At 40.2% G+C, this 11,592-nt stretch overlaps 1 long non-coding RNA gene across 1 annotated transcript; it reads right to left on the bottom strand.

The window, feature by feature from the left end:
- Positions 1-6,175: 6,175 nt before the first annotated feature.
- On the bottom strand, positions 6,176-9,066 carry LOC133368033 (uncharacterized). The gene is made up of 3 exons (XR_009758573.1): positions 8,897-9,066; positions 7,202-7,371; positions 6,176-6,740 (listed from the first exon to the last, which is right to left on the bottom strand). It is a non-coding gene; the product is annotated as an uncharacterized LOC133368033 (long non-coding RNA).
- Positions 9,067-11,592: the final 2,526 nt, after the last annotated feature.

Here is an 11,592-nt window from a genome sequence, read left to right as displayed (position 1 = left end):
CCATGAAGTAAATGACCAAAAAAGACCACCACCGACACACACACACAAAAACCCTGATAAAAAGAGGAGGGGCAGTTTGAAGGGGGAAAGCATTGTGAAAAATACATTGCCAGTCAGCCCTAGTTATTGATTTAGTGTTACAAAGACTAAAAATGGAATGATATTAAGGCTAAAATCTAACATCTTCAACCATGATGCAATTCTGTTCCATCCAAACATGTAAAGCATGGATGTAGGGTACCAACATTGGTCATGAGCATTGTCCTCTCCTCCTCTGCTATCACAGATGTTCTGCAAGACAGGAAAGCCATTCACTGCAACCAGAAGTGGGCAGGTGGGTCACCAGGAAGGAGAGGGGCAAGGTGGTGAACAGGTTGGTGTGGTGCATACTGGCAGGTGCACCAGCAATAAGAATGTATTTCAGTATGTGTAGATGGTTTTTGTACAATGAATTTCCATACTGTTATACCCTTTTGGGTTTTATGGACATGCCCAGGGACCAAGGGTGACTTCTTAGGTCCTAGTGTCTTTTTTTAAAAAGTAAATAAACGCTGGAGGTAAGTCTCCTCTGAAAAACTTTTTACTGAAAAGCAAGAGTGCATTTTTCTCTGTGGTCATCCATTGAATCTGAACAAGGTATATATAGAACAATTTAAAAATAAAACAAACTTTTCATTTTATAGCTCAAAGAATTTTTACCCAAAGAAAATAATAGAAATGAACAACAGACATAAAACTTTAGCCTGTGTAAATTAAATGGTTCTGCTGCATTAACTTCATAAAACCATAATCCTTTCCTCCATAAACTATTACATGCACTGCAACAGATCTGATTTATGGGGTGTAGAATCGATGGGAAAAAATTAATGCTTGAAAAACATATTAGAGACATTATTGAACAGATTTTAATTGAGATTTGATTTCAATGCCCCTTATCCACATGATTAATGGGTTCTAGCCCTCGACTCCAGCAGGCAAAAAAGGGAGTCTTTAATATGACAATTAAGTATCTGTCTTTAGGTTTTATGTAGCTCTCTCCTCAGATCACTTCATCAGTACAGTGTGGCTTTTGTGCAGATTAAATTGAGACTCAATTTTCTCTATTTTCCAGCACTTACTTATGTTTTATGACAAGCACTAAATCAATTTTATACTATTATTGATTTTTTCTTAAATGGACACAAACCATTTCGCCTTTTGCCCTTCTTTTCGACTCTCCTTCCCCTGGCTTTTTTCACTGTATGCTTGATATACAGCTGGCTAAAGAAATTTCGAGTGTTTCCTGCGTTTTCTACAGGTCATGACAATTCATTCACTTTTTACAATGCCAGAATTGACAAACTTAACCTGAAGTTCCAGCAAAACTTGTGTACTGTTGCAATGGGATAGATGTTGCAGGTCCCCCCAGCTCAAACAAAAAATCTTTTCTTCAAAATCTGTGTGCACATAGATAGTGCTTTGACAGTTACTTTACTCCTGTTTAAATGTCGATATCTTTCTAGCAACTGCTGAAATCACTGAAATTTGCTTATTTTGTAATTTTTAGAAGAAGAAATAATGAGAAGCCATGTAGGAAGAATTGCATTTCTATAGCATTCAAGGGAAAAGGGCATCATCCACAATGAACAATAAGTTGTCAGAGATATCACAACTGAGCTAGTGGTGTGCCATGCAATTAAGAAGCTCCTGGTTCATACAGGAATTTTATCCTGTATGACCTATGGCCAAAATTAACAGTGACCCCATGGGCCATAAAAGTAACACAGTGTAATCAGATTGCTTACTCTTTTTTTTTCTTTTTTAGAGTTATATATATGAGGTCATATCACTGGGTGAAAGGAGAAAAGTAGTTCAGATAGAGCAATGACTGAGGCTTGGGTTTTGTGATTGTTAAGGGAGCAGACAGAATATTATAAGAGACACATGCCTTCCTTCTATCTACTTCAAGCCTGACTCTGTAAAACAGGGGCAGCCAACACTGTGACCTCCAGATGTTTTGGATAGCATCCCCAACCACTGGCCATGTTAGCTGATGGGAGCTGGGGAGGGCAAAATATCTGGAAGGCAAAACATCTGGAGGGCACCATGCTGGCTATTCCTGTCAAAAAGAGATTATTCTTCATGTTATACAGCTACAGGGTAGTAGTCTGTATTAGGTAGTGTTAAGATATACAAATGCAAATTTACCTCAGTTGCCAATCTGTAAAATAGGACGAAGAGAGGCGTAGCTCAAAGGGAAGTTGTGCAAATGACAACAGAAATAAAATTTAAAAAGCATTCCATGTATCTACACAACTACAGACTGATTAGAGAAATCCAGAATGACAGATTCGCCCATCCCTAGTCCCAGCCTGCTGAAGATTCCAACAAAGTGTTCACCTCTGTGAGCAGTTATTTAGTCCTGGTCTAACAATGCTGACAAATGACACTTATTTCCTGAACACTCTTAATATGTGTTTGTACAGAATCCAGCTGTGTTTTCTGTTTAGGCTCACATTTCCTCCTCACGGCAGCAAACCTGTGATGAAAATTTAGAATGGATTAGAAATTAAGAAGCAATTTATGTTTTGATAGATATATACCCTAAAGCTCTTCTAAAATGCAGCACCTACTCTAGTGGTCAGAAACACTCCTGTGCAGCCAAAAAGTGGAAAGTGTTGAATTAATTGTTTCCATTTCCATGCCAAACTACTGAGAAATTGAAAGCAAGTCACGGATTCAAATTCCTTTATTTTCATATCAGTAATGGGGGACATTGGAGTGGGTGTCCTTTACCCAATAATGTGGTCACAAATTTAAAAGTGCAGGATCTCTTCATGCCAAACTCCCTCAGGAAGCCATACCACCTCACAGCCTCTCTCTGTCTCTCTTTTTCTTTCTGACAGACATGCATGCACACACACACTGTGGATTTGCCAGCAGTGCAGATTTGCCACTGCCCACCACCAGGAGAAGGAAGAGGGGCTGCTGCCAGCCTCACCCACCCACCTTGTTCACTGACAGGCATGGCAGGGCCATAGGAGGGGCAGGGAGAAGAAAGGATAAGGGGCACTACTGCTGCTGCCACCACCTAAGCTGAGCTCTCTCTGCCTCTCCCCATGGGAGCAGATCGGAGGAGGGAGGGAAGGATGGCACTGCTGTTCCGCCGCTGCAGCTGCCCAGGCACAGCCAGCCAGGCACCAGGAGCAGCTCCATTTCTCCTTGGCTGGGCTTGTGAGCAGCTAAGTCAGTCAGTAGGAAGGTGCCATGTCTTCTTTGCCACCGTCCCTGCTCTGGCCTCAGTCTCTTGGCCTCCCTCCCATCTGCCACTTCCACACACCTCGAAGAATGGGGAGACAGGAGAGGACCCCCCCCAGGCTGATTGATAGTGCGGAGACCATAGCAATAGCCTTCCCAGCAGTGCCTGACTGTGGAGGAAGAAGAGGAACTGGAAGAGGAGGCACCACACCATGTGGGGCAAGAGACAAGCTGTTGGCTGGGGTAGTCAAATATCTGCTTCATTCCAACCTCCCACGATGGGAATTAAGCAGGGTTTTGTGCATGCCCCAGCCTACAGCCTGTCTCTTGTCCTGTATGGTGCGACACCTCCTCTTCCTGTTACTTCTCTGTGGTCTGGCTGTACCCAGAGTGGCTTTTGCTGAGGCCTCTGTTATATTGAGTGACCGGGGGGCTCTTCTCCTGCTTCTTCCTTTTCTGTGGTGTGTGGAGGTGGAAGATTGGAGGGGGGCAGCAAGGGACTGCCTGCAGAAAAAGTAATGGGACAGCATCCCCCCGCCTCCCGCAAGCAAAACACACCTGCCTTTATCTTGTTTTGAATCCTGAACTGAATGCTGCCAGATAAAATGGATTCCTCTGGAGATTATTGTTGTTATTATTAGTTGTGTGACACATAAAAACCTCTAAGCAACTTACAACGTTGTAAGACCATAAAACACAGCATAAAATTGGGCGTGGGGGAGAAGAGAACAATGCATTACAATAAAAGGTATACAATAACTAGGGATAGGATATAAATTCAATTCAGTCCACGTTTAAAGCCAAACATGAGAACCAAAACACAGCCATCCTTCAACATTCACACTTATCCAAATTTTACAATTCAGTTCCCCAACCAACCCATATTTACAAGAATGCATATTAGGGGAAAGTGTGAAAATAACATACCAGTGAAAATAGCATACAAGAATGCATTAAATGCATTAAATTAAGAGAAATTGTTTGCAAAAATGTTACATTGGTCAAAACCGCATACAACAATATGTTTGTTAGGAGAACTTCAACTAAAATGCTGAAGGATTTTCAGGAGAATTTATTTATTTATTTATTGCTACAGAAATGTGAACTGAATTTAAGATTTGAAAAAATGAGAAACTGAGAGAACCAATACTGACAGATCTTTTCATCCCTAGCAATAACCTATATAACCTGGACTATCTAGCAATGCAGGCCAAATGGAACTTGCCAAAGCTGCTACTGAAAATTTGCTTATGTTAACAGCTCCGCTGAAGAGAAAAGCTCAACCTGCCTATTCCTGTCTAGCTGCTACAAGGTCAAACAGCTTCAGAAGAACTGATTAAGACTTCTTTGTCAATATTTGAAGCAATAATACAACATCCAGTGTTGTTAATGCTTTACCGCTCAATAGTTATGAATTACATACTCTCACCCTTAGTTTCTTTGGTCTCCAGTCAAAATGTGGAATGGAGGCTCTTCAGCTTGTGGTGGCTCTCAGAAACCACATCACTGCTTGTGAGTCATGAGGTCATGGCTGAAGAGAAAGAGAACCTTAACTCAAACAACAAATTTCTGTCTCTTATTAGAGGCTCATTGCTACTTCACTTGAAGGGTCTGGGTTGGAGGTATGGGAGCTTCCCAGAAATTATTGCAACTTCACAAGAACAACTAGCTGGGAGTAAGCCCCATTCAATACAATGGGGCTTTCTACAGAGTAAACATGTATAGAGCTGCACTGCCTCCGGAAGTGACAAAGGCCAAAGAGATGGATTGTACTTATGTATTTAAGTTTAGGTTATTTCTTTTGTAATATTGAATTTATTTTATGTTTGCTAAATTGTTTACTTTTGTCATTTGAATGTATTGCTATGTTTTGTAAACTGACTTCTCTCCCCGACCCCAGTGCTTTTATTTTGAGTGTTTGTTGTAAGCCACTTTGGGCACAGGTCACTGTGGAAAGGTGGCATATAAATAAACCCAATCAATCAATCAATCAATCAATCAATCAATCAATCAAAACAAACCCAGTAAAACAGCAAAACCTCCAGCAGCAAAAACATACGAACAGCTTGTTTTTGTTATGTGCCTTCAAGTCGATTATGACTTATGGCGACCCTATGAATCAGTGACCTCCAAGAGCATCTGTCATGAACCACCCTGTTCATATCTTGTAAGTTCAGGTCTGTGGCTTCCTTTATGGAATCAATCCATCTCTTATTTGGCCTTCCTCTTTTTTTGGCCTCCCTTCTGTGTTTCCCAGCATTATTGTCTTTTCTAGTGAATCTCTGCCATGATCTCCGCCATGCCCCTTCTGTGATGAGTTTCCACCGGGCCTTGAAGACCTGGCTCTTCAGGCAGGCTTTTGGGGTGCGCTAGATTTTATCTTCATTGTTTTTAGATTTTCAATGTCTAGGTATTATATGCCTATGTTGTATGTCGCCCAGAGTGGCTGGACAGCCAGCCAGATGGCCGACTAATAAATTCTATAAATAAATAAATAAATCATGTCTTCTCATGATGTGTCCAAAGTATGATAACCTCAGTTTCATCATTTTAGCTTCTAATGACAGTTCTGGTTTAATTTGTTCCAACACCCAATTATTGGTCTTTTGAGCAGTGTATGGAATGCGCAAAGCTCTCCTCCAACACCACATTTCAAATCAGTTTATTTTTCACTTCTTTCACTAATCATCATAATCCATCAAATGCCTGGGAGAAAATATATTTGAGAAACTTTGCATTATGGCTCCACCATCTCTTTTCTTGATGGCTTCCTTAGCTAGAGTTCAGAAGGACTAGGATTTGCCCACCTTACCTTTCTTCAAGTGCTCCCTGTGCCCCACACCCCACCCTAGACCTGTCCAGCATGACTCTCTGTGTCTGTCTGAGGACATCAGTCTCCTGCTTAGTATTGCTATGCTTACGCAGACTTTTAGCATTCATTATTTTATTATTATTTATTGTATTTGTGAATCACCCTCCAAGAGAGCCCAGAGTGATACACAACAAAGGGTAAACAAGAGAATTACATCAAAGATTAAAACAAATACAGAACTCAAATATTCATTAAAAATAGTCATTTAAAACACAAATTCACACATTGTTGTTCAGGGCAAACATTACCTTAAAGACTGTCACTGAAAAGTCCTGGGAAAAACAGAAATATCTTTAGTTGACATCTGAATCACAACAACAAAGGAAACAGATGCAACTCCAGGTCTATCCTGACCTTCCCATGGCATTGTCCACTGGCAGAAACTGGTTCTGTGTGTGTGTGTGCATGTGTGTGTGTGTGCGTGCATGCATGCATGCGCGCTCTTGAGAACATACAGGGCTAAAGTACACTCCATCTTCTGTGTGGGGTCGGGGTCCCTTGAACTTCCAGCACACTGCATTTTGGAAAAATAAAGGTGGTGGTTGCAACTGATCAGAGCAAGGACTCATGCAGTGATGCTTCCCTTCTAGGTATCCTCAGCAGCACTTCCTAAGATTGCATCTCAGTGAATCTGTTTAAAATTAGAAGTTTGAAAATGTGGATTTATTTAAAGCAAGGACTTTGCATCATGTTATAAAAATTGTTTATTTTATTAAATGCCTCCCTACCTAAATGTATTCTATATGACTAACTTGCACAGTATCTTGCATGAACAGAGGTAGGGGTGTGGCTTATGAGGACCAGTGAGAGGGGCTAGATTTGTGGGGATCACGCAGGGGGTGGGATGTGTGGACTTCATTAAGGGCTCATCTATCTTTCCCGCCATAATGTGAGCACTGGGAAATTGATAAATGAATTACCTACACTATGTGTAACTATCTCTGGAGCTGCTGAAACAGTCTTACCATTTAGAAACCTGAAAACAAAGGTTAGTGAGATGTAAACAACATTCAGGTGGTGAGCTATACGGAAGTTATTCAATTTCAAGATGTAAAATGCTTGTATAGGAGACCGGACCCTTTAAACACATACCTTTTAAAGTAATAAATCAACTATAAATTTCCGATACAAATAAAGGTCAAATCACCAGAATGTTCATCCAGGTAGCTGGCATTGCAAATTTCAGGCTGAATTCAGTCAATCATTTGAGCACCAAGAGATGATGGCCTTTGTTTCAAGGTTAGTGGATTTTCAAAGAGGCCCTTGGAAGGAGGATAATACAATCAAAGCCAAACTATTCACAACACTTTTCCTTGGCATAATTTTAGCAGACGCAGCCGTACCACAAACAAGGGATCTTTGTGTCTGGTCTATGTGAAGAAGATTGTGGGTTCTCTGAAATGAATTACAGGCTTAATCTAAAATCTCACCAGCTGAGATCAGCAAATAGGCTTAGAACCTCTCTCACATTGCCCCCCCCCTTCTCTTCTTCTTTTTAATCAGGTTTGCTTCACACTCTTTCAGCAGATTAGCCATAGGGAGAATATATGTGTCTGTATGTAAAATCTTCCTATGAAGCTAGCCATCTGTTTGGAGGAAGGGACAAGAAGATATGCACTTCTTTAACCAAATAAATATATCAACAGCAGACCCATGTGACATTGCTGAGATTTGACAGGGCACGTTTTCCTAGGGTAGACATCAGGAAAGGCTCCAAAGAGAGGAATCACGAGCAATGGCATTTGCAGATTGACAGAAATTTCCTTATGGGGACATGTGGTTAGAAAGGGGAAGAGAATGGTTTCTTTTTGAAAAGGGACTTTTTTTTATGAAACAAGAATGTAGCAACCTTATTTTGCCTGTTTCAAGATAGCTGCACTTCCTGTTTCAAAATGGCCACAAAATGTATTCTAAACAAAGGTTCCTTACACACACACACACACACCAATTAGAAAAGTGAGGGTACTGTGCTTAGTGGCTGAATGATTGTGAAAGCTGCACTAGTTATTTTTACACCTATTGCCATTTTGACTTTTTTTTAAAAGGTCCAATAAGCTTAACCTAAGTCATGAGGGTGGAGGAAGTTGTTCCAGAAAGGGACATTCTTATGCACGTGGAGCCACTTTACACAGTTTGGTTGGAAAGTAGGTTAGTAATTTAATAAGCAAACACATAAATAAATGTGTGCAGAGGAATAAAGTTAAGAAAATCTCAATGCACTGATCAGGCGCCTCCTAGTTTAACTTTGCCTTGGGCTTCCAGAAGTGTTTGGATGACCCTGTTGGGCTGCAGCAGTTGCGAAGCAACTCTGAAAAAAAATACCTTTGGGGACTGACTGTGGTGTTGTATAAAGTGATCTCGACAGAGCTCAAGTGGCTCAGCGCCTATAGCGAGGGGAGGGTTTGACATAAGTGGTTGTTGATTTTTTTTCCTTCTAGAAAACAATCTGTTCCTCCTTGGGTTAAACTGCTTTTTGTGTCAGGAAGCCTCCAAAGAGGAAAAGGTGACCAAATATGAAGAGGGGGAGGGAAGACACTTAATGAGGTCAAGAAAGTGCCACACTGAAAAGAGCTCTCTGTGCCTTGGAGCAAGCCAACACAATGCCATTCCCACCCACTCCCTTTCCCCCTCACCCCACCCCTGTGTTTTCCTCTCAAATGGCTGTGGTGAAACACCTTAACTCAGCTCCGAGGGGAGGAAAAGGAGGAGGGAAGGGGACCACCTTCAAAGTGCAGCTGGAATTGGAAGCTGTCTGCCTCAGCCGTTAGAAATATGTAGAGAAATTACCTAGCATTCCCTGTAGAGACATCCAGCAACCATCCCAGCCCAGCTTTTCAGTTCGGTGATAATATGCTCCTATCAGTTTTAATAGCCCCATGCTGGATTCAGGAGGTATTATGGATTGTACAGCAAGCATATTGTCATTAAATTAAATTTTCAGAACATTCCCCAGCTCATCACAAATACCACAGAGAGTAATCATAATCGGTTCTCAACACATGTGTAATTGCCTTCAGCTGGCGTTTTTTACAGTTGACATTGTTCAGCAGTGATAAGGTGATTGGTGATTTGAATACACAGCTTGTTTCATAGCTGCCGTAATTGAAATATGGTATGTGTGAATGGAAGATTACATTAAGACCTAGGATAATCACCTGACATGAGAGTAATTGAGTCTACAATCTGCCACTGAGTCTCTCAGGGAGGGCTGAAATGAAAAGAAGCCATTAGTAGATTATACCACTGCTGGCTCTGCTTTGTGTTGGAGTGCCAGGCTGGCATTCCAGAACTGCGGGCTATATGTGTACACTGTCTAGGGCACCATAAATGAAAGGAACAAGAAAACAGGGGGAGGGGACAAAAGGATGGAGAGGAGGAAACAAAACAGTTGAAAAAGGAGAAAAGTTACACTTTTTTATTTCTCAGGGGAAAATAAGTCATGCCTTCTGGTATTAAAGCTCCACATCCCACATTTAACATAAAAATTAAAATTAAAACACTAATTTTTCTTTCCTTTTTTCCCCTCCATTGATAGAAATATACAACTATTATTATTTATTTTTTATAGAGAGAGAGAGGATGGAGGAATTGTTTTAAAGTTATCTCTTTTGGATTATACCCGGATGAAATAAAATCCTGAAGAACATTTTTGTGGCAGAGAGAGTGGATTTACACCCCCTCAAGTACGGCAGAAGTTGTCATGACTCATGGGGAAAATCCACTCGTCATCTTGGTCTTGTGAATTGATTGGCTGCACTCAGAGCCATGCCAACAGAAGACTGGCAGGCTTCAAAGATCATGTCTGCCAAAGTCATGCTGGTCTGTGTTCTAAACTCATGACGAACCATTCATGAAATGAGAGTTGAGTAATGAACACAGCCACTATAAAGTTTCTGTGATAAGTCACTTCCCAGCGGACGAAACTGTTAGATGAATCAACGCAAGGGCCAATTAACAATGTGAAAGTAAGCCCAGCTTGAGGTAACCAAATAAACAACCTATGAGTTAAAGATAAATTATGCTTTAAAAACAATAAAAACAAAATGTAATAAATTGTTTGTAAATGTTTTAAAACCTTCAACCAGATGCCCACACTTTATGTGAAATTACGCATTAGTTTTCAGTAGAATATTTTACATAGCAACTGGCGGCATTTTATGAAGGGAATCCCTACTCCATGATCTCCCTCCCCCCTTTACATTATTCTGAATATTGTTTTGAGCAAAGTTGTGAGGGAACTTGTGCTCTAAATGGGAGAAAAATGCTTATTACTTGCTTTGTGGTCCATTCCACCTGCCTTCTACTTTCACTTAGAGAATTATGAAAATTAATTTCCAAATTGGTACATGGGCAATTTGCATATATTTTTCATTCACAGGTTACTGTTGAACATAAACACATATATGCATATTGATGAAAAACTGGAGGCAATGCAGTTGTATAATGAGGATTCATTTTTGCACAATAGTTTAATCAATGCAAAAGCTACCATGCAATATTATATGAGGATTCCTTTTAGTTCTGTGTTATAATCCAGAATTAAAAATGGAAGCATGATGAATAGCTAATTTATTGTTTTGCAAACAAGTGCAGGTACTTCAAAATCCCAAAACGTAGGAGTAATTCCATTAGAAAATTTGTAAGCATTGCTACCCCTAAAGCGTTAATGTCCAGAATGTTTGAGGGTTTAAAAAGTAGGATATTTATATAGCTACTGCTTAAAAAAAATCTCACTGAGCCAATGATAATCCAGTTATGATCCTGGCACTCAGTCAATTAAGCTTAGAGCACAGAAAATGTTAGATGATTCAGTTCCTTACATGTGAAATATTGAACATGGATATCATTAGTTCATAATGCACAAAACAATTACGAAGGCCTTTTATGCTATCATTTACCCAAAGATAACAACCCCTTAATTCATTTCAACCTTGAATTGGTTTAAATGATTAAGGGATTCATCAGAAACTGAAGGAAGATAAAAACAAGAACTAAATTTAAAAAGATAGAAGCTAGAACATCTAATTTAACTCCAGGATAAATAATCCTGTAAGACAGAGATGTGGCCCTCCAGATGTTGCTGACTACAATTCCCATCATCCTTGATCTTTGGCCATGCTGGCTGGGGCTGATGGAATTTGGAGTCTAATCTGGAGAGCCACAGGTTCCTCACGTCTGCTGTCAAAAGCGGCACTCCTAACCCCACTTAGTTGGGAGTAAACCCTGGGCTCCTACTAGGAGGACGGGTAGGATATAAATCAAATGATAAATAAATAAATAATTGAATTCAATAGAATTTACTTCTGAATAGGCATAGATTGCACTGTTATATAGTCAGCAGGAATGAATGACTTTAGTTCAACACATACACCAAATTATTTAAAAGGGAAAATACATGAACATTCAAAGTACATTTGAATAGTGATATGCAAGCTACCCACTGACTTTAGAATAAGCTCAGTATTTATGAGATTCCACAGAGA

Source organism: Rhineura floridana, chromosome 1, assembly GCF_030035675.1.
Source record: "Rhineura floridana isolate rRhiFlo1 chromosome 1, rRhiFlo1.hap2, whole genome shotgun sequence".
NCBI classification, from domain to species: Eukaryota; Metazoa; Chordata; class Lepidosauria; order Squamata; family Rhineuridae; genus Rhineura; species Rhineura floridana.
This window is presented reverse-complemented; position numbering and strand designations above follow the sequence as displayed.